This window comes from Perca flavescens, chromosome 14 (assembly GCF_004354835.1).
Source record: "Perca flavescens isolate YP-PL-M2 chromosome 14, PFLA_1.0, whole genome shotgun sequence".
Taxonomy (NCBI): Eukaryota; Metazoa; Chordata; class Actinopteri; order Perciformes; family Percidae; genus Perca; species Perca flavescens.
Genome location: NC_041344.1, coordinates 31,054,512 through 31,082,494, shown reverse-complemented (window position 1 = coordinate 31,082,494; position 27,983 = coordinate 31,054,512). Strand labels below are relative to the sequence as shown.

The window sequence follows — 27,983 nt, the reverse complement described above, 5'->3', positions numbered from 1 at the left end:
CTCTTTTTATCGGACCAAAATTTGGTCTTTTGATCCGGACCGCGGTCCGGGGGAGGTTTCACACCTGTAATTTTGGTTCGGATCAAACTAAAAAGTCCGAAAGTCCGGACCAAACGAGGTATGTGTGAAAACGCCCTTAGAGGGATGAGACGGAGGTGGGTGCATACCTTTACACATGTTTGTACGTGTGTCAAGGAAAACTCTAAATTTCAGAGCACCCTCACTGAAACGTAGAGCAACCCCATAGCACCAGCAAAAGAAAATCTCTGGCGCCGCCACTGCTCAATTTGTGCAGTTAGTCGGCCGGCAACACATCATCCACCATCTCACTGAGCATCGGATCTCTGCAGGAGTGTGTACTGAGCCCTAAACTGTTCACCCTGATGACCTATGACTGTTGTGCAAAGTCAGGTACAAATCCCATAATTAAGCACGCGGATGGCACAACAGGGGGCCTGATCCAGAATAGTCTATATCTAGGACGTTTTACTTCCGGGATTGCTCCGTTGCCGCCGGAAATTCCACCGGATTTCACTCTTTTTGGCCGGATGTCCGTTCCCTTCCTCTTTCTTTGTGTTGGCGTGGCGAGGACTATGGTTAACTGCTCCTCAGATCTCTGCAAGGTAAACACTGCACAACGTAATTCAAATTGTCCAGACCATGAAGTACAAAATATAACAGGACATCAAATTACTGGGTTTCCTGTTAATAAAATGTTCCAAATCTTCCCAGAATGCAATTGTATGTTTAAAGTGATAAAATAAATGAAATATAGTTTCTTTTTCCAAATTACAAAAATCATAATTATAATCAATGTTCATTTGAAATCTTTCCAACACTTTTTTTCTGTGTGGTAAATTCTATGCAAAATCTTAAACAAAACTTCTTTTACCTTGTTAGTAATACAATATTTGTCAAGAATAGAAGAAGACCAATAGAAGACCAAAATAATTTTGCTGTAGAAAGTATGGTATAGTCCAAAACATTTCCTATATGTTTGTTACTACAAGACACAATATCACAATATCAATTCCTTTCTTAAAAATTGAAGAGGACTTGCAGGAATAGCATCAAATAAGATGGCATACTAACACCGACTTCTGTATAAGGTTTTACACTGAAAGTAGAGACCGGACGTGGTATCATTGTTACGCGGTCACTTCACACGGAGAACCCCTCCCTTTCTCCCTATTCACTCCTGTGCTGTGTTTTATACTGATAAGTAAAGATGCGAATTCACACTGCGACTTGTGCGTATCAGTGAGCGGATACTTGCAGCATGCAGGCTGCCCTCAGCCTGTGCGAGCTGCCTCGGATCATATAAACGCAGCTTTCACTCCAGCAGCTATGGCTGTGTCTGCAGGTGAGGAGACTTGTGTCGCCTGTTGCTTTTATGCCTGTCTGCACTGTCTGTCCTCTGCAATGGTCGCTGTTTTTATACATTTTTGCATGGAGGAATTGCTTTTTAAAATATATTTTATCTGTAATGTAGATATTGGATTATTATAAATGTGTAGGCCTGTGCTTGGTATTTTGCATTCTTTTTTTTGTCACAATTAGACACCATTAAGCTTTGATACGGTGTCGGCAGTTCAGGTAGGCTGATGCGTGATATTTTCACAGGCAACGTCCTGCAAGACGCCATTTGAAAAGAAAGCGATTTAATGTTTATTTGGTTGTTACCTAAATAATGCAAAACATACAAAAAACAAAATATGGTTTTCAAGTGTTCAAATGCCACACATTCATTCGGCATTCACAGAAGCTACAATCAGTTCTTTATTTCTTGCTAAATTCCAACTTTATTCCTTTTTCGCCAGCAGTTTCTTTCCATCTTTTCCCAATAGAATGCACCGTGGAGGCCGGTAGCGACCAATGCGAACCATTTATAAAAGTTAATACGCTATTGAAATAATTGTTACTGGGTGTGTTCGGTGTGTGCCGAAATGTAATGTCTCCCCTATAGATTCAGAATCAGATTTTTTGACAAGACATCTCACTGTTGCTTGTCAGTAAAGATTAATATATTTAAAAATACCTAATTATTAAGTGGATTTTTGCGTGACGTTCTTTTCATTTATGAGGCGTATCGGGGCCACCATTCAGGCAACGCTTGGTTTTATTGGACTGGAAACGCTGATAACATGACGTCTGTTTGGAAAGCTAATTTTTCTGTAATCTGCTGCTGTTTGTCCAGGTCATAGAAACGAAAATGTAGCTATATGTAGGCCTATGTCATATGATAGTATAGCTTTAACTCAAATGCATGCGGCAATTCAATAGTTGTGTTAAAAGGCACTAGAGTTTTTCCACATGTGAGGCAACAGCTGGATTCTCCAGGGATTCTATATCCCAGCTGTCCATGCAGACAGTGGCGGTTCTACATTGGATTACACCCTGGGAGAGACCCCCTTCGAGTGCTACCCCCCCAAAAAAAAATTATTATAACATTTGTTGTTATTGTTATTGTTGAAAAGACCAAAGCTGTCTCTTAATACTTTCCAACATTCCTAAGCCTATTTATTTCTGCTGAAAACATCAATCTTTAACATGCGTATAGGATGTGTGTTGGCGGCCTGAGGGTTAAAGAATTGATTTTAAATTTTATTAGCATGTGTACTACTAGCTAATCACTTCCTAACAACATGCTGCTCATTGATGTGTTTTTGGAGGAAAAAGATTTATCAGGCTTTGGTTTGGGTCTTTAATGGGATTCATTGATTAAAAAATACAGACAATACCAGCCTTAACCTTTAATCGATTAGTAGTTTTTTAAAGACAGAAAATACAGATTACTTTGTTGCTGCATTATGACATCACAATCACTATATTTGACTACAATATCCCTAAAAGCATGTTTTTGGTGTAATACTCTGGTGTCCACTTGTATATAAATTATGTGAAAATGTACCCCAGCACATACAGTAATGCTATGCGACGTCCCAAACTGGACACATCTGAGATTAACTTTTTTCATCTAAAATGTGAATATTTCAATGGATATTCCAAATATAGCCTATTTAAGACTTAGCCTATAATGAACTAGTGTGGAGCTAATTCTCTGCTTTGGTAGGACACACACGCATCCCGTGCATGCCCCCACGGCCGTGTGCGTCTCTCCTCCTTGTGAATCCTAAACAGCGCGCCGAGCTGGATGGCATCGCAAGGTGTCCGGTGCTAGACTGGAGCAAAGACCAATACAACTGCCCACCGGCCTGGGAGTGTACCATTGCTTTATCACTTTTAAATCACTGTTCTTTATTATCAATGTGTCATTTCTTTAAAGACATTTGGCAGAGCAGCATTGTCTTTTTTTTACTAAGTTGCATTGCTTTCGTGAACTTCTACTATCTAGCCTACTTTTAGTTGTCAACACAGTCTGTTTCAGTGCCCCCTCCCCCTTTCCCCTTCCAATACTTGTCTTTATTGTTATTATTGTAAAGTCTTAATTTAGTAGCCTGCTTTTCCCAGTGTTTAGTTTGAGTTAACGTTATTTTAGACTGAATCAAGCTGTCAGCTTGAAAAAAAACTTAAAAGACACAGACAAACAAGTTAATTTAATGCATTTATTTTTTGAATGCCAATCTCTAATATAGCAAATAATCTATTCAACATTTCTCTTTGTTGCTGCTGTGGCTTTTGAATCCTCAGTGACCGCCTCCGTTTGTTCCTTAGTCCCTGTTAAAAGATAGCAAACACAAGAAAAAGATGTTTAACGTTACTTAACGTTATACTTTTTACATGGGAAACTACTCATACATTTTAACGTTAGTTAATTTAACTAAGTTAACCTCCCATCCTGCAGCTACAACTGATAAACACTAATTCCTAAATCTCTGCTAACGTTATGCATATACAGTAACAGCATGTAAAAAGAGATGAAAATGCCTCCGGACATTAAACTTTACAAACACAAATGGCACCAAAGACAGCAACCCAGCTAACAGCCTAATGTTAAATGATAGGTTCAGTTAGCCTAACGTTAGCTCGGGGTGTATCTACCTAATTATTATAGCAATTGGTACCAGCATTAAAGCTTTGAAGTGCCCATATTATGAAAAAATCACTTTTTCTGGGATTTGGGGTGTTATTTTGTGTCTCTGGCGCTTCAACACGCATACAAACTTTGAAAATAATCCGATGCTGTTTTGAGTGAGATACGATTTCTGAATGTGTCCTGCCTTCAGTCTCCGAGTGAGCTGGTCAAAATCTGCACGGCTTGTGACGTCACAAGCCAAAACGAGCTGGCTAAACACAACCGTTAGCATGCTAGCGGCTAACGCTAGCATGCTACCTCATTCTCAATAGCAAAGCACTGCTACAACACACACACACAAGTTCACCATAATCTACAAAAGAACTACTTACATGTGCGCCCTCGTTTAGAAGAAGTCTCACAGCTAATCCTGCCTTTTAACTGACCGAAGTTGGAGAAACAACCTTTCTTTTACTGTCTATGGAGCTAGCGAGCTGACATGATCTACATCTGAGCTACTGAGTGCAATCAAAGACAGTACAGAAGAAGAAGAAGAAAAGAGGTCTCACACTGTAGCTAAAACAGAGACCAGATGAAAAGAGGATCTGCAGCAGTGAGAGAGAGCTGTGCAGTACAACAAAAATATGGTGTTTTTTGAAAATTAATCCATGTAAACCTATTCTGGTACAACCTTAAAATACAATTATGAACCTGAAAATGAGCATAATATGGGTGCTTTGAGCTTTAAATTGATGTAACACATTAACTGTGATAACAAATGTACGGCAAACACTAAAGATACTTACATTTAAATGATTATTGCGCCGTCAACGATGCTACTCCAACTCCACTTAGGTCCGCCATTGTTTTTCTTTAACCGGCATAGGATTGTGGGTGATTTGAGAGCATGAAGGATACTTATGCTCTGATGGGAGGGGGTGGTGGGTGAAATATTCAAATGTTTCGGCCGATGACGTAGACAGCCCTCCCAATTTTAAACAGGTCACCCGGAGACTGAAGGCAGGATACATTCAGAAACCCGTATCTCACTAAAAACAGCATGGATGTTTTTTTTCCAAGTTTGTATGCGTGTGGAAGCACCAGAGACACAAAATAGCACCCCAAATCCCAGAAAAAGTGATTTTTTTCATAATATAAAAGCCCCCAACGTCTTCTTCCAGGCAAGTGCTGCGACCATTGACTTCAAGGCACCTAACCTTAACCCTAACCAGAACCATTGCCTAATACTAGTGGCTTCCAGGCAGCGTTGCCTGGAAGGAGTTGTTGGGGGCTTAAAACACTGATAAACGAAAAGCCCCCTAGAACCACCCCCGATAACCAAAGTGTTAATCATGCTGTAGAGTTGATATGAGTGGATATTATAGGGAATACAAATGAAATACATTGTCATTTAACATGATATTGAATATGCTGTATGTGTAGTATTAATATTTTGTTACAGTCATTTAAATAATCATTTAGTAAACAAGAAATAGAACACAGCTTTGATTAATCACGCTAATAGTACAAAGACACGCAGAAGACAGAGGCAAATGGAGAAACATTGTGATGCAGTCAGAGAAAGCTACAGCAGCAGGGTTTTCACCCTGCCTTTGAGTGTGCCCATACAGAACAGAACACCTTTGGCTTAAGACTTAGTCGGGCAATATTTTGTGCCGAGAAGCAAACTGAGACCTTAAGATTTAACCTAGACGTTACAAAAAATGTAACCTTTCAACCAAATTTAGCCCCTATTTAACCAAACTGCAAATCAGCAAACCCGTGGTTACTATGAACTATACATATTTGTATGAAATCTCTTTATTTTGACCATGTATATGCTGCCAAAAACTCAGATTAAAGGATGTTCACACAGAGTGTGTAAAGGATTCCCGATGGCTGTTAAAGGTACAATATGTAACATTTCTGCATTAAAATGACTAAAAACGACCATACCTACTGTATATTATATATGTTTTGAGTTGTGTTTCCACCAAATGTCAAACCCAGAGAAATCTGTTATTTTATTTCTGACATGGGACGTTTCCTTTAGTTGCCTGTGAGTGGCGTCATATAACCTTTCACCCTGTAGTTACTCGTAACTTCCGTCAAAACACTGGCACCCAGATGATACGTTCAAGAGTAATTGTAAATCATACAATGTCATAGAAAGAAATACTCGTAACCGTAATACTGCTTTTTCTGTACTGCAGAGATCTTATTTATTGATACATATCGATATCGATCCAGCTTAATGTTACTACAGTGTGCTGGTTGACAAGTAGCTAACGTTAATGCTAATGCTTGGTGGATACCATTATAGGGTTACAACTAGGGCTGGGTATCGTTCAGAATCTTTCGATCCGGTGCCAATTTTGATACCACCGTTGTGTTTGCTTGTAAGAGGAAGTGTAACGTCAACAGCACCGCGACCGCTTTCGCTCGCCATTAATATAATATTGCAGCAAACGCTGTCTGCGTGAAGTTTTAAAAAACTGTAACCACACTTGAAACCAACCGTGACTCTCTGTGACTTCAACAAAACAGTTTACTCCGTCTGCACCTCTCCGTGTGTGTGTCGGTCGGAGCTCCCCTCTGTGTCAATGCAGAGAGGACAGATAAGCTTGCGCTTACACGCTCAGCCGCTTTTGGAACCGAAATTTGGCACCGAAAGATAAAGAATTTTTCGATACTGATAGGATTGGAGTATTTTTTTCGATACCATAAAAGTATCAACGTTCGGTACCCAGCCCTAGTTACAACATCGTTCAACACGCTCATAAAGTTATTTGTGGTATGATTGTTTTGACCACAGATAAAAACAGCACTGGGCTAACCCACAAATGAGTTCACCAGTAACATTAACGTTAGCCTATAGATATACGACTAATCTAATGCTAATTTTGCCAGCTAGCACACCCTGGTCTGTCTGTCTCACTCCCCTGGCGCAAAGGGACTTCATTCGGGATGAGAGTTGACAACATACCTGGGACATGTAGCAATAGCTAGTTACTGTTAGCCCCCAGCCAGCCAGCTAGCAGCCAGTCACTACCATTACAGCAATCCGTACCCGGCCATCACAACACAACTCCAGTGCCGGGTGCGAACGACGCTTACGGCAGTTTAAAGAAGCGTTGAAAAACAGTCACAACAGCGGCCATCCATAACATTAGCTACGTCTCTGTTAGTGCTACTACTGTTCGTGCCGAAAATATCTCCTCCCTGCCGAATTTCTCCCCCTCTTCACGTTTTGCTGTCTTTACAGTTAGCTAAATCAACCCAACAAAAGGTGGGTTGAGTACCAAAATGACTAGTTAAGATTACAGAAAAGGGGGCAGCTTGGAGATGTTCTGCTGCTACACAACGGCCATCGAACGCCCTCGCCGTCCCGGAGTGGCAGCGAGTGGGCAATGCCCACCCACACCCATCTCTCAGCCTTGTTGAGTAGCTAGCTAGCGTTATAACAAACCATGTCTGCCCGGTGTTGAAACCATCCAAAAGGTGAAATTGACATGTGAAATATATTGTGATAGTGTGGTTTTAGCTGCTGGCTAATGTAAGCTTGCTGGCTCACTAGCTAAGTGGTCAGCTACCAATACAGATAAAATCAAGAAAAACTTAATTATCTTGGGGAAAATGCAGCTATTTCATTAGAATGACATGAATAAACGTTACTAAACGTAACGTGAATAAACTAACAATAAAAACTACAACTCCCATAATTCCACGCAACTTCCCAACGTCATCAAAAGTCTGTGTTTTGGTTGAGAGACCCCTAGCGGCAGAAAGTTATATTGTACGTTTAACACCTCCAAAAGTCAGGGTCTACCTAGCATTCATAGAATCTGGTAAAAACAATTAAAATCTACCAGGAAATCCCTTGGTAGCTTTTTTAATTACTCTCAGCAGCATTGTTTTGTCTCTGAGAATGGAACATTTAATTTGTTTTCCCATGCCAGCCTTGAATCATTAGGCACCTTAATTTACTGGTAAATAATGTATAATAGTGGGAGGTTTCATAACCCAGGCCAAGAATCCCTGAAATACTGGAAAGGAAACTGCAACTCTTGTAAAGGTGTTGCTCAAGAACCTCTGACCTGACCTGAGAGATTTGGGTTGGACACACTGCATGGAAGTCTGTGTTGGTACACCAATTTCTTCCTACCTCCAAAAAATATATTAAATTCCAGAGTATTATACAAATCCCTATGTGTAAGGAATGCATTGGTAACCCTGCTGTTTTTAAATGTGGGGCTTTACCAAGATACTAGATGGTGGATTTCAAATACTGAAACATGGGTCAGTTTTAAGGGGAAACACGTCAAGGTTTTGAGATTTTGGACTATTTGTCTTCAATAACATGTCTTTTTTCAGACTTGTGGTGAATAAAAGTCAAAAATTCACATTTAGGTCTTTCTTTTACTACACTTTGTCTATTTGCATCTGTAGATTTCTCCTAAATTCAACAAAAGTTGTTCTAAATCATGCTGCTCGCTGTCTGCACCCTGTCATCACATGTTGGAAAACTCTCTCTCTCTCCTGTGCAATGTTGTTGGATCCAAATATGGTCATTTCCTTTTTATCAGCAACCAATCGTGAAAGTACAATGGGGCATTTAACTGTAAAAGCGAAATCTCATTGGCGGATGTCAATTTCTGACAACGTGATTCGTTCAGATTCGTCACGTGACCTGCTCTGACATTTCTGCGGGAGTTCAAAATGTCGAAAGAAGTGCGTCAAAAATCATCTCAGAGAAGACGAAAACAGTTGTCATTCGCAAGAAGACACGGGATTACAAACTAAGACAGCAGATGATGAAATGCCATCACATTGTGCGTTGATGTGTAAACTGTCGTTCGGAAAACACAAGTGTTCAGGCAGCGGAGGTAATCAGAGCGCCACACATCAGTGGCTGATAATTCATGTAGCGCGTTTGAATAAAGTGATTGGTGGTTTAATTTGTCCTAATTACGCAGGGACATGGCTTAAAGTTAGCATTGATCCGCACAGTGCAGTCTCTGAAAAGATGTGTACAGGCAAAGTATCTACACATCTACGCATCTTCAAGACGTATCCAGGAACGTGTTTTGATTAGGGATATGGTTTGGCTTGGAATATGCAGCTCTCAACAAAATCAGCAAAGTGTTGGGGATTCCTGGCCTTCATGTTAAAACGTATCAGAGACACCATAGGAGAGTAACAGGTATGGAAACACCCCGTCTCGCGCGTGCTCTCGCTCGCTCTCAAAGCAGTTTAAAGAAATTCATAGCCTACATGTTGTATATTAAATATATAGGTGTCCCATATATATTATACTTTACTGATGGCGATACAACACACTATTACAAAACAATAACATTACACAACAGTTACAGTTTTTGTATAATATAATTACTATATGTAACAGAGGTGATTGGGGTATGAAGACAGACAACCTCAGCTGTTTTCCAAGATTTATTTTCTCTGCAGAAGACAATATTACATTAATTGTCTTCTGGTCTACTGTTTCCTTTTTATCTGCACCTCTGCTCCTCAGCAATACAAGACGGTATTGTGTGGGTGATCTCAATTTCTACCATACATACACAAAAATCACATCACAGTATAGCATCTCACTCAACTCTTAGTATGCACATTGCTAGCCAACAGGAGCAATTGCAATATACTGGGAAAACCTTACTTGAATTATAACAATAATCTATGTGACAAACATGAGAACCAACGTTTTATACTTTTTAACAGTTTCAGTGGACAAATTTAAACAGTACGTGGGTTTGGGGACTGCACAGATAACAAAAAGAGTATAACGTCTAACAAAGAAATACACATACCCGCAAAAGACAATATTAATATTATTGCAGCGCAAAGTTTTTCCAAATGCTCAATCAGGCTCGAACTGTGTGGGACCCTCAATGCAAAGCTAAAGGGTTGTTTGGTGGGCATCTAAATATTCGGAGTATGGCAACCAAATGCGAACAACTAGAAAACTTGCTTGTAAATTATAATATTGATTATCTTGGACTGACAGAGACTTGGTTAACTCGTTCATCCCCGGAGGCCCTTATTGCCATGCCAGGATATGATGTTTTTAGGAAAGACAGCGATCATGGGAGGGGTGGGGGAGGTTTATTATACATGAAAAGTACTACTAAATGCAAACAAATTGAATGGCATAGGGAATCTGATATTGAATGTGTTGGTGTCAACATTTCACTTTCAGCTGAAATGGCGTTTACTTTAATCTGTCTATATTGAAAACCCTCAGCAGAGCTTGAGTTTTATGATCAGTTAAAAAATCTCCTCATATCCTCAAATCATAATTTGGATTTTAACAAAGAGGTCATGGGGGGACTTTAATGTCAATTGGAATGATAAGGCTGAATGGAAAAAGCTTAAAAACATTACAGACTATTTTAATCTTACACAGCTATTTGAACAACCCACAAGAATGACTAATCAGTCTGAAACTAAAATAGATTTATTGTTCACAAATAAACCAGAAAGAATTACTAAGACCTTTAATCTAATGAAAGGGCTGTTGGATCACAATATTATTCTCTGTGCCAGGAAGTTAAAAAAACATTGTTTTCATTTCTCAGTCACACCCATATGTAAATTTGAATCAGTTACAACTAGTCAACAGGAAAACCTTGGTGCAGCACTGAGAGAGATTGAATGGGACGGGGTCCTCTCTAAAGGAGATCTGGAGAGTTACTGTGACCAATTCACCTCAACAATTAAGAATGCCATAAGAAAAGCAGGGATACATTGCCCTAGCTTAATGAAGAGTGTAGGAAACTTATGAAGGAAAGAGATCAATTATTGAAACAATCTTTAAAATCAAGTCTCACAACAGAATGACAAACATTTACTTAATTAAGAAACAAAGTAATAAAAAGGCTAAGACAAGCTAAGTTTTTCATTGATACTATTGATGAGGCAAGAGGAAATGGGAAGAAGATATGGCAAACCATCAACAAGCTGATTGGCAGAAAACAAAATCATAAAAATAAAGAACTAGAGTTGAAAATTAACACTAAACTAGTCACAGATCCAACCATCATATCGACAGAGCTAAATACCTTCTTTTTAGACTCTGTTCATGAAATAACCCAACTTTTAAATTCACCTAGCTACTCTATCTGCACCATTAATTATGCACAGCCAATTTTCACCTACAACAAATAACTGAAACAGACGTAGCAAATACCATCAGTGGCTTAAAAAAATCTAAGGCAATGGATATCTATGGCCTGGATTCAAATTTTTTTAAAAGGCACAAAGATACCCTTATACAGCCTATTACACATTTGATTAATCAGTCCCTAATACAATACATTGTGCCATCAGCATGGAAGTTGGCCGTGGTCACACCCATTTTTAAATCAGGTGAAAGATCAGATATGGCAAATTATCGGCCAATCAGTATTTTGCCTGTTGTTTCTAAAATAGCTGAAAAATGGGTGAGTAAATTAATGATTGTTTTTGGAAAAGGTTAAAGGATACTTAGATAACAGTTCTTATGATGGTGCTGTCTTCCTAGACCTAAAGCAAGCTTTTGATACTGTTAATCACAAAGTTCTTAATTTAATTTCTCTGAGCAAGCTCTCACCAGGATAAAATCATATCTGTCCAGTAGAAAGCAATGTGTTCGTATTAATGATTCAAAGTCCCCACTGTGTGAATGTCCAGTAGAGGTCCCCCAAGGCTCCATACTTGGTCCAATCTTGTTTACACTGTATATAAATGATCTACCAGAGGCATGTAAAAATGTTGATGTCCAGATGTATGCAGATGATGCTGTAATCTTTACACATGCTAAGAACTATCAAGAGATAGCATCCACACTTATATCTGCTATGGTTCACATTGATGACTGGCTCACTAAGTCATGTCTCTACCTAAACACCAAAAAAACTGTTTGTATGGCGTTTACTAAACAAAACATGAAGGTGTCACATTCTAATGTGTTCCTTAGAGGACAGGAGCTTGATATTGTTAATGAATTCAAGTATCTAGGAGTCATGTATGACTCCACCCTAACGTTCAAAAGTCATGTGAAAAAGGTGGCAAATAAAGTTAAATTTAATTTGTGGAATTTTAAACAAGTTCAACCATTTCTTGACAACAAAGCTGCCAAGTTGTTTTGTATACAATGATCTTTTCACATATTGAGTATTGTTTTACTAACTGGCAGGGCTGGACTGGTCATCTGGCATACCGGGCATTTTCCCGGTGGGCTGACGCACTTTTGGGCCGAATTGCCGATAAATAGGTCTTTTTTTTTTGGCCGCGCCGGCCCACAAAGAACCCCCGTCCGCACTCCGGGCCGCAAATTTACGAATCCCACTATGGCCACGCCTCCCGGCCCTGAGAAACGAGCTGTAATAGTTATGCTGGAAGTTTAGCATCCACGTTAAAATGGACAAACGACCACCAAAGCGCAAGGGAGGTGCAGAGAAATTACGGGAGAAAAAGATTAAGAATCTACAGGCGGATTCCTCAAAATGTGCCAACATTTGTGACATGTTTGGGGCTGTAGGGGCTTCAACATCAGCATTACCTGAAGCTGAGGAGGAGGAGAGGTGGCTGGCTATACAGAGAAGCAGAAACAACATCATGACAGGGAAGAAGCCGAGGAGGAGGCGAGTGACCATGACAGGGCCATGGGAGCAAGTGAGGAAAAGATGGAAGAAAGAGTACACTGAAAACGCTAGCGGTTAGCCTGTTGGGTAGCTGAAAAGTCTGTGTGATCTATAAAATCAGTGGTGATACAAGCATCAGTGTTCCTTGAATTGCTTAATTAGCTCTTTTCCAGGGCATATACTACTCTCAGCTTTATTGTAGCTTTTGGGAAGGGTTATGGTTATTGTATTAAGTAGACACTTTTGTCCAGCAAAATAGTAATAAAAACAATAATGACACCATCACCTTATCGTGGTTGAGAGGTTTGTGTGTCTCTGTGAACCTGAGGGCTGTGTTGTCTGAAGCTGTGTGCTATGGTAGGGTCTCCCAAGGCAAAGTGGTCTCAGGTGAGGGGACAGACAAAGAATGGTTCAAAAACCCCAATGAATAAACAAGGTAGAGATGGAGTGACCCTGCCCGGAGGAAGCCCGGGGCCCCCGTCTGGAGCCAGGCCCAGATGGCGGGCTCGTCGGCGAGCGCCTGGTGGCCGGGTTTGCCACGGAGCCCGGCCGGGCACAGCCCGAAAAAGCTACGTGGCTCCCATCTCTCCAGTCCATGGGCCCACCACCTGTGGGAGGAACCGCTGGGATCGGGTGCGCTGCTACACGGGTGGCAGTGAAGGTCAGGGGCCTCGACGGACCAGACCCGGGCAGCAGACGGTGGCTCTGGGGACGTGGAACGTCACCTCTCTCTGGGGGAAGGAGCCGGAACTGGTGCGGGGGGTGGAGCGCTACCGGTTAGATCTGGTGGGGCTTACCTCTACGCATAGTCTCGGTTCTGGAACCATACTCCTGGATAGGGGTTGGACTCTTTTCTTCTCCGGAGTTGCCCAGGGTGTGAGGCGCCGGGCGGGTGTGGGGATACTCACAAGCCCCCGGCTGAGCGCCGCTACGTTGGAGTTTACCCCGGTGGACGAGAGGGTCGCCTCCCTACGCCTGCGTGTTGTGGGGGGGAAAACTCTGACTGTTGTTTGTGCATATGCACCAAACAGGAGTTTTGGAGACCTTGAATGGAGTCCTGCATGGGGCTCCAGTGGGGGACTCCATTGTTCTGCTGGGGGACTTCAACGCACATGTGGGCAATGATGGAGACACATGGAGAGGCGTGATTGGGAGGAACGGCCTCCGTGATCTAAACCAGAATAGTTGTTTGTTGTTGGACTTCTGTGCTAGTCATGGATTGTCTATAACAAACACCATGTTCGAACATAGGGATGCTCATAAGTGTACTTGGTACCAGAGCACCCTAGGCCAAAGGTCAATGATCGATTTTATAATCGTTTCATCTGATCTGAGGCCGTGTGTTTTGGACACTGGGGGTGAAGAGAGGGGCGAGCTGTCAACTGATCACCATCTGGTGGTGAGTTGGGTCAGGGGGTGGGGGAAGACTCTGGACAGACCTGGTAAGCCCAAACGGGTAGTGCGGGTAAATTGGGAACGTCTGGAGGAGGCCCCTGTCCGACAGACTTTCAACTCACACCTCCGGCGGAGCTTTTCGTAAATCCCTGTGGAGGCTGGGGGCATTGAACCCGAGTGGACGATGTTCAAAGTTTCCATTGCTGAAGCTGCGGCGAGGAGCTGTGGTCTTAGGGTCTTAGGTGCCTCAAGGGGCGGTAACCCACGAACACCGTGGTGGACACCGGTGGTCAGGGAAGCCGTCCGACTGAAGGAGTCTTTCCGGGATATGTTATCCCAGAGGACTCCGGAGGCGGTTGCAGGGTACCGAATGGCCTGAAGGGCTGCAGCCTCTGCTGTGAAAGAGGCAAAGCAGCGGGTGTGGGAGAAGTTTGGAGAAGACATGGAGAAAGACTTTCGGTCGGCACCAAGGTGCTTCTGAAAAACTGTTCGCCACCTCAGGAGGGGGAAGCGGGGAACCATCCAAGCTGTGTACAGTAAGGATGGGACACTGTTGACCTCAACTGAGGAGGTAATAGAGCGGTGGAAGGAGCACTTTGAGGAACTCCTGAATCCGACTAATACGCCCTCTATGTTAGAGGCAGAGCTGGAGGATGATGTGGGGATCATTGTCAATTTCCCAGGCGGAGGTCACTGATGTAGTCAAACAACTCCACAGTGGCAAAGCCCCAGGGATTGATGAGATCCGTCCAGAAATGCTCAAGGCTCTGGGTGTGGAGGGGCTGTCCTGGTTGACACGCCTCTTCAACATTGCGTGGAAGTCTGGGACGGTGCCAAAGGAGTGGCAGACCGGGGTGGTGGTTCCCCTTTTTAAAAAGGGGGACCAGAGGGTGTGTGCCAATTACAGGGGTATCACACTTCTCAGCCTCCCTGGTAAAGTCTACTCCAAGGTGCTGGAAAGGAGGGTTCGGCCGATAGTCGAACCTCGGGTTGAGGAGGAACAATGCGGATTCCGTCCTGGTCCTGGAACAACGGATCAGATCTTTACTCTCGCAAGGATCCTGGAGGGAGCCTGGGAGTATGCCCAGCCGGTCTACATGTGTTTTGTGGATCTGGAAAAGGCGTATGACCGGGTCCCCCGGGAGATACTGTGGGAGGTGCTGCGGGAGTATGGGGTGAGGGGGTCTCTTCTCAGGGCCATCCAATCTCTGTACAACCAAAGCGAGAGCTGTGTCCGGGTTCTCGGCAGTAAGTTGGACTCGTTTCAGGTGAGGTTTGGCCTCCGCCAGGGCTGCGCTTTGTCACCAATCCTGTTTGTAATATTTATGGACAGGATATCAAGGCGTAGTCGGGGTGGAGAGGGGTTGCAGTTCGGTGGGCTGGGGATCTCATCGCTGCTCTTTGCAGATGATGTGGTCTTGATGTCATCATCGGCCTGTGACCTTCAGCACTCACTAGATCGGTTTGCAGCGAGTGTGAAGCAGTTGGGATGAGGATCAGCACCTCTAAATCTGAGGCCATGGTTCTCAGCAGGAGTGCCTACTCCAGGTAGGGAATGAGTCCTTACCCCAAGTGAAGGAGTTCAAGTACCTTGGGGTTTTGCATCGCACCGTTGTGACGAAAAGAGAGCTGAGCCAGAAGGCAAAGCTCTCAATCTACCGGTCAGTTTTCCTTCCTACCCTCACCTATGGTCATGAAGGCTGGGTCATGACCAAAAGAACGAGATCCAGGGTACAAGCGGCCGAAATGGGTTTCCTCAGGAGGGTGGCTGGCGTCTCCCTTAGAGATATGTTGAGAAGCTCAGTCATCCGTGAGGAGCTTGGAGTAGAGCCGCTGCTCCTTCGCGTCGAAAGGAGCCAGTTGAGGTGATTCGGGAGGTGTTCCAGGCACGTCCAGCTGGGAGGAGGCCTCGGGGAAGACCCAGGACTAGGTGGAGGAATTATATCTCCAACCTGGCCTGGGAACGCCTCGGGATCCCCCAGTCGGAGCTGGTTAATGTTGCTCGGGAAAGGGAAGTTTGGGGTCCCCTGCTGGAGCTGCTCCCCCCGCGACCCAATACCGGATAAGCGGACGAAGATGGATGGATAATGACAAAACAATATAAAATATCAATAATAAAAAATAACAAAAATACCATAAATATACAAATCATAACTCTAAGAATTAATTAATTATTTAAGTGTAAGATCAACAGATAAGTCTTGAGACCCCTCTTGAAGGATCCAAAACTATCACATGAACGCATGCATATACACATGCATATTTTAAGAGGACTGTCTGCAGGGAATGTGTCTGACCAATCACACGGGCCTCTGTAAAAGGGGACTGTGTCATACCATTTAGATGCACCACTTTTGGACAAAACGTATTGTCAATAGGAGGTAAACTCTGGAATAGCTTGCCCCTCCCAATAAGAGAGTGTCCTACATTCAACACTTTTAAAACTCATTTAAAACAATGGCTTCTAGAAAACCAGAGATGCACTCACTTTTAACAGTTACACATTTCTTTACCCATACACTTTCACTGGTAAATCGAATGCAGTATAGAGGTGGATGAATAACGTCTTTGTCATGTATCATGCATCATGTATTTTTGTTTTGTTTTGCTTGTTTGTTTTGTCAATGTCACTATTATGTGTACCTTTTAATGTATAGTGAATGAGCGCTGTATGACTGCTGGTTGTCCGTTAGTCTTACGTCACCTGCCTAGGGACTGCAGATGGAAAGTAGTTATTTTAACTAATTCTGGCATATTTACATGGTGTTTTTATACAACAGTGTTCATAAATATGCATGGTCCCTATCAAATAAACCAATAAAATAAAAATAAAATAAACAAACAAGGGACAGGTGACACTAGGGCTAGGGAACATCAGGGCAGAGCAAACAATCATAAAGGCCGGAAAACCAAAAGACAGGAAGTAAAACAAGACAACAACTAAGAGAACAGAGAGACTACAAAATAAAAACAGGAAATGGAAAACCAACAGAAAACATGAAACCAACTAAACACAGAAACTTGACACTGGACGAGATGTGACACTATGACGAAAAAGTGCACCATCCTGGATGGTGGATGGTGGATCTCTGATGTTTTGGGAGTGTATGAGCTACAGAGGCACAGGACATTTAGTCAAAGTTGATGGCAAGATGAATGCAGCATGTTACCAGAAAATAATGGAGGACAATTTGCACTTATCTGCCTGAAAGCTGTGCATGGGAGACACTTGGACTTTCTAACATGACAATGATCTGAAGCACAGGGCCAAATCCACCCTTTAGTGGCTACAGCAGAAAAAAAGTGAAGGTTCTGGAGTGGCCATCACAATCTCCTGACCTCAATATTATTGAGCCTCTTTGGGGAGATCTCAAATGTGCAGTTTATGCAGGACAACCCAAGAATTCAGGACCTGGAGGCTTTTTGTCAAGAAGAATGGGCATATCTACCATCTGGGGAATAAGGTACTCATCTACAACTATCACTAAAGACTGCAAGCTGTCATTGATGCAAAAGAGGGCAATACACAGTATTAAGATCTAAGGGTATGTAAACATTTGATCGGGGATCATCTCATTATTTTCTTTTCTTTCGGAGTAAAACCTTAGTAAAACACCAAAACCAACAATGTGTTAGTCTGTGTTGTTGACCACCCTATCCTGTCTCTGGCAAACATCCTCAAGCCCAGTGAAATGGCAAATTCTTAGGTCCCATGTAAATAGTTTTTTTTTAAAATATTTTTAAGGATTAGTAATTTCTCAAAACAGCTGTATTTCTTAGCAGAAAATAGTGCGGCGGATTAATCCACATTTGGTGCACTAGTGAGTATTTCATGCAGCAGGCGGTGTATGTGTTCATGGTAATGAAGGTACATGTCACCAGTGCAACAGTGTGGCTCACTGATGTTTAAAAAAAATAATGTGTAGACAACAATGGAGCTCCATGGCTCTTAAGCTTGATTTCGTCACAGTTTCAGCAGGTGGACCCAAATGCCAGACTCTTCCAGTCAGGAGTGCAGAACAAACACACTTTATTGTGACTCAACAACTATAAACTCACAACTACAGACGAACAGAGAGAGACGAACCAACGAGACAAAGGAACACAAGGGTGTAGAAATACACAGACCAATAAACAGAAAGACAGGGGATTGGACAAGACAGTAACGAGCAACAAGTGAGAGTGGAAACGGAGGGAACGGAGACAATTGTGAACAGGTGAGAACAGAACTGGAGGGAAACTAACAAGAGAGGAAGTGCAGACCATATAAGGGGAAGGGCGGAGACAAAGACAGATGACAGACAGGTAACAACAGAACACAGCAACAAGCACAGATAACAAAATACACAAAAAGCCCACAAGAGTGGCACAAAGGCAAGCAGTCTTCAGCCGGATCCTGACAGATTTATGGTCCATACTTACGAAGGTACGTTCGTAAGTACGGTCGTACGTATATTCGTACGTATGTTCGTAGATACGTTCGTAGGTACTTTCATATGTTTGTAGGTACATTCGTAGGTAAAGTTGTAGGTATGTTCATAGACACGTTCCGTGGTTTGGTAGCGTTGCATCTCCCCCTACTAATTTCCAGGTTCTCCTTCTCTGTGAACAACATGAAATCAAGGAAAGGGTTAACTTTCCTGCAGCGGTCAGAAAGCACAGGGGAGACACTTTCTCTCTCCGTCTACACCTCCAGAGTCTGTACTCGCTCCAAAGCTAATCCTGTCATTCTCTCACTCGCTCTACCACCCACTCCCCACACACATAGCGGCTCTGCTATTATCTTAAAGAGATCAATGCAGTGGCTCTCTGTGGGGAAATGTTTTGCCAGTCCATCACTTTGGTCCAGACTGAAATATCTCAACAAGAATACCATGGATCTCCCTGACAAAAAAAGCATAAACACTCATCTATGCTGCCATGAATAAGAATCCTGATGTCTGGTTTAGATTAGCAGAAACCTGTGAAAAAGGTGCTGTATCATTTCCATATGACCAGAAAAGTTCTTAGCAATAACCAAGCATAATGAGCAGGGGCGATTCTAGGATCAGAGCTTTAGGGTACCGGCAACCATTTGAACGTAATTTTTTTAACGTTATTCTACTGTGCTAACTGTGCATTTTAACATAATTTCGGTCCATCATGGTAGGGCAAACACTGAATTATGTAACTGCAAAGACAACAATAATTCTGCAAAAATTTCCTTGCTGAGCCACAGGGCCATTTCTACAAAGGCAAAAGTAACAAATGAAATTGGATATCCATCTATAGAAAAGTAGACATTTCCGAAATGCAGTATCAGTAACTTTTGAAAACGAGATTCATGCGATTTTGACTAATGGCTGTCAAGCAGTATCAAAGCATTACATTCTGGGTTAAATTTCACTATGTTGTGATATTCCTAGAGCGGAACTCCTTAGCTCACAATAGATTAACACAGACCTTTTTTGCTTCAGCACCCCTAAAAAAGGGCTATAACTGCTCCTGATTATGAGCGTAACCATTATATTTGAATTGTATTATAAGATATTACTTCTATTTGTCCATTCCCTGTGGATCCACTTACAGCTTTTGTTATTACTCGCATTGTGACTCTACTTTAAATGGTTTTAGTCAACAGTAATAATGAAGACACATGCCAGACGAGCACAGTGCAGGTTTAATAGATCCAGCACAAAGCCTGTTGCCATACAACAACAGGTTTTGCCTCCCGTGGCAGAGTAGCAGCTGGATAAACAGCTCAACGTGGGCCTGGGAACTGCCACTGGTCCTCTCTGTGTGGCAGAAACAGATGATCCATGCCTCTCCACCTTCTCATGGGCTGTTATTAGACAATATTGTAATGTCCTGAGCCAGGACAAATGGAAAATGCCTGAATGCGTGGTAGACAGCCTTGGCTATTATAGTCTGTCTATTTGTGTGGTAAAGAAAGAGAGCAGCTGTTTATATTAAGTAGTACTGGATATATATTCAGAATGTGAATCAGCTTTAATGGCCAAATAAGTGTAAAGACATACATGGCATTTGACGGCTCTTTTTTGCTCTTAAAAAAAACATACAGGACAAACAAAGCTGAACAAGATAAACAGAAACATTTGACTTGTACAGATGTTTGTATAAAAAAGTGGGTAACACTTTACAACAAGGGTACATCAATTAACATCACTTAATGCATTAATAAGCATTAACCGTTAGTTAAATAAGGTGTCTAATAAACATTTATTAACCATGCTCATGTTTGTTCATGTTAACTAAGATTGATTGCTTGAATTGATATATTTGTCCATCCTCCAACATATGACTTACTTTTGGTAGAGGGTGGGATCAGTGAAAAGACTATAGTCTCCATGCAGAGGTTTGCTTTGTCTTCATGTAGACATTAACTTAAAGCCCAACCTATATAAATTATTGTGCATGCTATATAATCATTACCTAACCATAACTTGTCACTTGATTAATGTATAATAATACTGAATAAGCATTACTAAACCATAAATAAAGTTATTAATGGTCTTTGATAACCTTATTGTAAAGTTGAGAACACATGCACCTTAAATAACAATGTATAACAATACTGAATAAGCATTACTAAACCATAATTAAACAGTTATTAATGCTCTTTGATAGCCTTATTGTAAAGTTGAGAACATATGCACCTTAACTAACACTTAATTAATGTATAACAATACTGAATAAGCATTACTAAACCATAACTAAACAGTTATTAATAGAGATGCACCGATTGACCGACTGGTGACCGGAATTGTCACGTTGTCGGCCATATAGTCTGACATATGCCGATTTTATGCCGGTCAAATTCACTTGGGCGCCGCATGATTTACATTGTGCAACATCAGCACCACACGTGCACATGCAGGGTTTCTGCTATATGCATGTAGCAACGGCGCACTAACGCTCAATCAGCTGTTTATGAAATGTCATAAAGTCGTAATTATACAAGGCTCTGCATAGCCGGCTGCTCTACTGATCTCAGGCGAATGGTCAGCCGCTCTCTCTCTCTCTCCCCTCTGAGGCTGAAAAACTGGAACATGAAAACCGCACTCACGTGGGTCCTGTGAAATATGACAGCTACAGTCTATCGGAAAATAGCGTTGGGTACACTGACTTTGATGAATTTACTATTTATCAAACCCCAGATGAGACAAGAAGCTAACGTTCGCGAATGATGTGGTCCCTCTGCCTCTGACGCCCCGCTGGCTGCTGTAAAAAAAGAAAGACGCTGTATTCCTCCGACATGTTGTATTAATGTTAATGTTTAAAACACTTTGCAGGTTAGTGGGGATGCATAGTATGCTGGAAATATTTATTCATAATTGAAATTGAAAGTCCAAAGACAAATTGAAAGTCCAAAGAGAAAACCAAGCGAGATCAAATTACAAATATTTTTTTTTTTTTTTATTTTTCCATTTGGCTTATCCATTTGGATTTAATATTTGGCTTTTCGATTCCAATTTAACATTGGCTTTTAATTTTGGATTTAATATTTGGCTTTTTGATTTCAATTTAACAAATGGCTTTTAATTTTGATTTAATATTTGGCTTTTCATTTTCAATTTAACATTGGCTTTTAATTTGGATTTAATATTTGGCTTTTGGATTTCAATTTAACATTGGCTTTTGATTTGGACTTGACACATGTCAATGTAAATGAGGAGGCGTGGCCCAAAGGCTCGTGGGAGGGTCTAAAAACGAAAGGGGTGCAGAGGCACCTTATGAACAGCAGGGGGAGCTGACTGCTGAGGAGCACACTGTTGAGCATCTGTCTGCAGCTTCACCACCATGCTGGCTTGGCCTCTTATTTCACATGATAGAAACTGATGATGTAGGCTAAACACAAACGACATTTTATGCAACAACAGTGAAGTTTTCATGTAGTTACTATAATTGGGACCGTGTTAGTGAGGACTAGATTAGGACTGTATTTTAAACTGATTCTGGTTTCCAACTTCGCCCTAGCTGTGTCTGTTTAAAACACGGACGGAGACAACTCTTTTGATGTTTTATTTAATTAAGCAGCAGTAGAAACATGGGTGAGGGTAGCTCTGCTATGTGTGTTTGTGTCTGGTCAGATCTCGAGGACACACACGCACACAATCTCAACCAGGTAGTCAGTCATCGTCCAAACTGCGACCTCTCCTTTTTCTTTCTCTCACTTTTTTCTGGTTGTGAACGCAGTGTGAGGTGCGTGTCCGCGCTATTCTGCGACATGTAGCCTACTCACAACTATCACTCCTGATTGACAGCCTTTTGTACAGCCCGTGTAGGCTACTTTTTCGTTCATTTGATTTCCAATTTTGAAACGATATCCAAATTTCAAAAATGGGTCATTTTAAACCTTGTTAATATTGATGACCATATGTTCAAATGGAAAACGAGCCATATTTCAGGAAATCAACTTGTCCATGATTCTATTGAGAGACTTCCAGCTGACAGCGGTGTCTGTGAGCCTCGCTAGCGTCCAGCAGGGAGAAGATCCCGGCTCCCACCAGCTGGCTGTCCCGTCAGACTGAAGCTTCTGACAACATCGGAGAAAATGTGCAATTGGCCATACATTTTTGTTAAACTGCCCATATTCAACCTCTACACAGTTAATTTCTCGCATAAAAAAGTCTCAGAAGTGAATTTAGTGGCTGTCAATCAGGAGTGATTGTTGTGAGCAGCCTACATTAGTGCTTTCCGACCGGAGGGATTTTTGCAGTTCCTAACAGAACGTTCGTAGAACACTTTTTTTCGTCGTGTTCCGACCATTCTCTTAATACAGCCATCATTAAAGTGCTAGATTAATCGATTACAAAAAGAATCGATAGCTGCAGCCCTAGTTTGTCTGTTCTGTTGTTGTTTAAAATGAAAAAATAAATAAAAAATGTATCTTAAAAAAAATTTAAACTTAAAAATATCCCTTTTTAAATTACATTTAGAACAGATTAAAAAACGTAACTATGGACAATCATGCGGTTAATGGCAAATACATGTTTTTATCGATTGACAGGCTTAGTTTGTATATATATATAAATATATATATATACAGTGGGGGAAATAAGTATTTGACCCCTTGCTGATTTTGCAGGTTTGCCCACTTACAAGGAATGCAAAAATCTACAATTCTGTGAATGTACATTCTAACAGTGAAAGACAGAATCCCAAAGAAAATTCCAGAAAATCACATCACATGAATTTATTAAAATTGATAACCATCTGATGAGGAAAAACAAGTATTTGACCCCCTGGACAAACAGCATGTTAATATTTTGTAGAAAAGCCATTATTGGCCAGCACAGATGTCAAACGGTTTTTATAGTTGGTGACAAGGTTTGTGCACATTTCGGCAGGGATGTTGGCCCACTCCTCCCTGCAGACAGCCTCCAAATCATTCAGATTCCGAGGTTGTCGCCTGGCAACTCGAATTTTAAGCTCCCTCCAAAGATTTTCAATCGGATTCAGGTCTGGAGACTGGCTAGGCCACTCCAGAACCTTGATGTGCTTCTTCTTCAGCCACTCTTTTGTTGCTTTGGCGGTGTGCTTAGGGTCGTTGTCGTGCTGAAACACCCATCCTCGACCCATCTTCAGCTCTCTCACTGAGGGAAGGAGATGTCGGTCCAGAATTCCACGATACATGGCCCCGTCCATCCTCCCCTCAATACGATGGAGTTGTCCCGTCCCTTCGGCTGAAAAGCACCCCCAAAGCATGATGTTGCCACCACCATGCTTGACGGTGGGGATGGTGTTCTTTGGGTTGTACTCGGTGTTCTTTGCCCTCCAAACACGACGAGTTGAGTTGAAGCCAAAAAGTTCTATTTTGGTCTCATCTGACCACATCACCTTCTTCCAGGCCTCTTCTGAGTCGTCCAGGTGGTGAATGGAGAACTTTATGCGGGCCTGTACATGTTTCTTCTTGAGCAGGGGGACCTTGCGTGCGCTGCAGGATTTCAATCCATGACGGCGTAGTGTGTTACCAACCGTTTCTTTTGTAACTGTGGTCCCAGCTGCCTTCAGTTGATTCATCAGTTGCCCCCTTGGGGTTTTGGGATGATTCCTCACCGTTCGCATGATCAGGGACACCCCACGAGGCAAGATCTTGTGTGGAGGCCCAGACCGAGGGAGGTTGGCGGTGGTGTGGTGCTTCCTCCATTTCCTGATAACTGCACCGACAGTTGATCTTTTCTCTCCAAGTTGCTTTCCGATTCTCTTGTAGCCCATCCCAGCCTTGTGCAGATCAACAATCTTGTCCCTGATGTCCGTAGAAAGCTCTTTGGTCTTGCCCATGGTGGTGATGTTGGATGCTGGTTGTTTGGGTGTTGACAGGTGTCTTTTATACAGGTAACGAGGTGAGGCAGGTGTATTTGATGTAGATAATTGGTTCGGATTGGGGCTGTGTCTTAAAGAAAGACTAACTGGCTTGTAGGAGCCAGAATACTTGCTGTTTGTCCAGGGGGTCAAATACTTGTTTTTCCTCATCAGATGGTTATCAATTTTAATAAATTCATATGATGTGATTTTCTGAAAATTTCTTTGGGATTCTGTCTTTCACTGTTAGAATGTACATATGATTACAATTGTAGATTTTTGCATTCTTTGTAAGTGGGCAAACCTGCAAAATCAGCAAGGGGTCAAATACTTATTTCCCCCACTATATATACATATATATAACATATAATATAACAGGTTGCTTATATACAGTATCTGAGGTAGATGGATAAATACAGTGTAATTTACTATGGACTGCTGTTAAGTGTTCATCATAGTAACGGTGTGTTGCAAGGAACTGTCCCTGTGTCTGGTTGTTTTGCAAACAGTGGTCTGTTGCGCCTACCAGAGTGTGAGAAGCTGAAACAGGGTGTGTCCAGGTTGTGTCGTTGTGTCCAGGGTGTGTTGTTGTGTCCAGGGTTGTGATGTGTTCAGGGTGTGTTGTTGTGTCCAGGGTGTGATCTTGTGTTCAGGGTGTGATGTTGTGTCGAGGTTGTGTCCAGGGTATGATCTTGTGTCCAGGTAGTGATCTTGTGTCCAGTCCAGGGTGTGATGTTGTGTCCAGGGTGTGATGGTGTGTCCGGAGTGTGATGGTTTGTCCGGGGTGTGATGTTGTGTCCAGTGTTGTGTCCGGGGTGTGAGCTTGTGTCCGGGGTGTGATATTGTGTCCAGGGTGTGATGGGTCTGCAGTGCTGCTTCCTGACTTCCCATTTCCTGAATCTGGAGGAGTTAACCAAAGATCCTCTATACTAAAGATAGCAAATTTCAAGCAGCGGCAATGTTATGAAACGGTACACACTTCCTGTCTCCTAAATGGGCGTGGCCTCACTTTGAAAGTGTAGTGAGCGTTGTGTGGATGAAGGAAAAGTTTATTAAAATAAATGTATTAGTATTTTCTTTTGCTAACGTTAAGATATTTACACAGCTAAAAGACATATTTAGCATCACAGAGATTAGTTTTGTTAGGGCGTTTACGAATGTTAGTTGATGTTAACTTGTCACTGTTACCAGATCTTGTGAGAGTTTGGTCCTGAACAAACAAAGTTAATTTTCTCCTGCCATTTTAGTGTCAAAATGCTCTTGAGATATGTGGCTTGTTAAAAATGGCTCCAATATTTACTTTAGGGACTATGGGGTCATAATCTGTATTCACATTCACTTCTCCCATTGGAATCAATACACTCTGGACCTGCTGCTAGTCTCCTAAAGAGGCGTGGCAGTTGCGTAGCCTACGTGACACAGATACAGGAAACTACTGAGTTGGGGTGTCTCGTATGGGCTGAAATATGTGCCACCAGAAACTGAATTTGAATCATTTATATTTGAATTTGAATTGCTAAACTTAAATTATTGGATTGAAAAACTGAATTTGAATCATATAATTTGAAACTGTATTGTTTAATTTGAATCATTGCATTGAAAAACTGAATCTGAATAGTATAATTTGAAATTGAATTTATTCGTTTGTAACTGAAGTCCAATAAAATTTGATCCTCACTGAAAATTTAACTCTCTATATATCTTCACATTCAGTTCTCACAATTCAGATTCAGTTTTCACAATTCACTTTCAAGTTACTGTGACAGACATCCGGGTACTTGGAGGATGAAGGAAGAGCAATCGAGCGCAGATCGATAGGTAGAGTTCAGTGGCGCAGATACACAGGACTCCTCTTCGGCCAATCAGCACCTACGTTTTGGAGCACAGTACCCACCATGAAATGAGGAAGAAGTTTGCCTCGCCTTGACCCAGAGACTCATACATAATATAATCTACCTGTTCACAATGTTCACAATGTAATGCCTGGTGTTAGTAGGCCTAGGTTTATTAGTCACATTCTTCCACTTAAGTAAACTTAAAATGAACTATCGCTACTTACCTTAGCCTAGCCTACTGCATGCAAAATAGTGTAACTATCCATATTTGAAAATACATGTTAATTAATTTAAAAATTTGAATTGCATTCGTTTACTTTGTACATCAGCAAGCCTGCAATACAATGTGATGTAAGAGACAGTCCCCTGAGTTTATACAAAATGTTTCCACATTAAAACGCAAAATAGTAAATTATTTTTAATCAACTCTAATATCTGATGGTTTGTCTCCTTCCTTAGTTAGTTTTGTTTGTGATTTAAAAGTGTAGCTTTATCATCATGTGCAGAAACAAACAAAACAAAGAGACTAATTAATGTGTTAATACAAAGAATATTTATTATAATCAGTTCACATATCTGAGTCCAAACAGAAACTTCACCCTTCTGAACTAAGAGGTTCTGCTTCAAAGTGAGGTTCAAACAGACTGAAATGTCCAGGCTCACCCCTCCACTATTTATTCATTTATTTAATGAGACTTAAAGTCAGGTTTCGTCGTCCACATTCCGAGTCCCGCCAGACTCCCTTTAGGAAACCTGTGATTTAAATTTCAGCAGGCTGTGACAGTCCGCTCCGCTGAGTCCTGGTTCTAGCTCTCCCGGGCTTCCCTTACCTCCAGCCGTCCCAGCAGTACGGCTCGGGCCTCCAGCAGCGTGGTGTCGGTTTTGGCTCCCAGGAAGCGGGCAGTGAGCTCCAGATCCTGCAGCCGCAGACGGACTCTCCTGCCGCTTTAGCTTCTCTCTGTCCGCCGGCCGCCGGCAAACGCAGTGGAACTTCCAGCCGAAATCTATATACAGGTCGTCCTGGACTACGTGGAAGATCCTGCAGATCACCACTCTGTCTTTGGCCGGTCCCATCTGGATCAGCGGGGACCGGCGCAGCAGCGAGGCGAAGCGGTGTTCCTGCCCGGGGAAAGAGACGCTGCCGCCGGGCCACGGAACTCTCCACCTCCCGCTGCCGCCGGAGCTCAGATTGCAGGTCCAAGGTGGCATATATATCATAAAACACATTCTCACCTGTGAACTGTTATCCCTTGCTGTTTGTTTTTTTCATTTCTTTTGTTCCAACATCCATAAACAGCACAACAGTCTGGCATCTATAGTGCTAATCCTGCGCCACTGAACTCTACCTATCAATCTGCGCTCGACTGCTCTTCCTTCATCCTCCAACTACCCGGATGTCTGTCACAGTAATTTTGAGAACTGAATCTGAATTGTGAGAACTGAATGTGAAGATATATAGAGGATCAAATTTTCTTGGACTTCAGTTACAAACGAATAAATTCAATTTCAAATTATACTATTCAGATTCAGTTTTTCAATGCAATGATTCAAGTTTAGCGATTCAAATTAAAATATAAATGATTCAAATTAATTTTCTGGTGGCACATATTTCAGCCCATAGTCTCTGTTCTAAACCGTCTCTGGTATAACTCCTGTATGGAGGGCAGGGTGGCCCCAGTGATTTTCTCTGCCATCCTGACACTCTGTTCATGTCCTGTTTGGAAGCCCATTCGAACCATACAGTCATGGATGTGCAGAGAACAGACTGGATGATTGCGGAGTACATACTGTGCCCAGGCATGACACAAAGCAATCACACCAGTCAAA

General features: G+C 42.0%; 1 protein-coding gene and 1 pseudogene across 1 annotated transcript in view; one reads left to right on the top strand and one right to left on the bottom strand.

Annotated features, from left to right (window-relative positions):
• The first annotated feature begins 1,201 nt into the window (after positions 1-1,201).
• The window catches only part of lrrc3b (leucine rich repeat containing 3B), a 44,764-nt gene continuing 17,982 nt past the window's right edge, over positions 1,202-27,983 (top strand). Inside the window, exon 1 of the mRNA XM_028598017.1 lies at positions 1,202-1,363. The gene's annotated coding sequence lies outside the window, so the exon portion shown is untranslated. The remainder of the gene's footprint in view (positions 1,364-27,983) is intronic.
• On the bottom strand, positions 26,963-27,365 carry LOC114567793 (28S ribosomal protein S28, mitochondrial pseudogene; annotated as a pseudogene).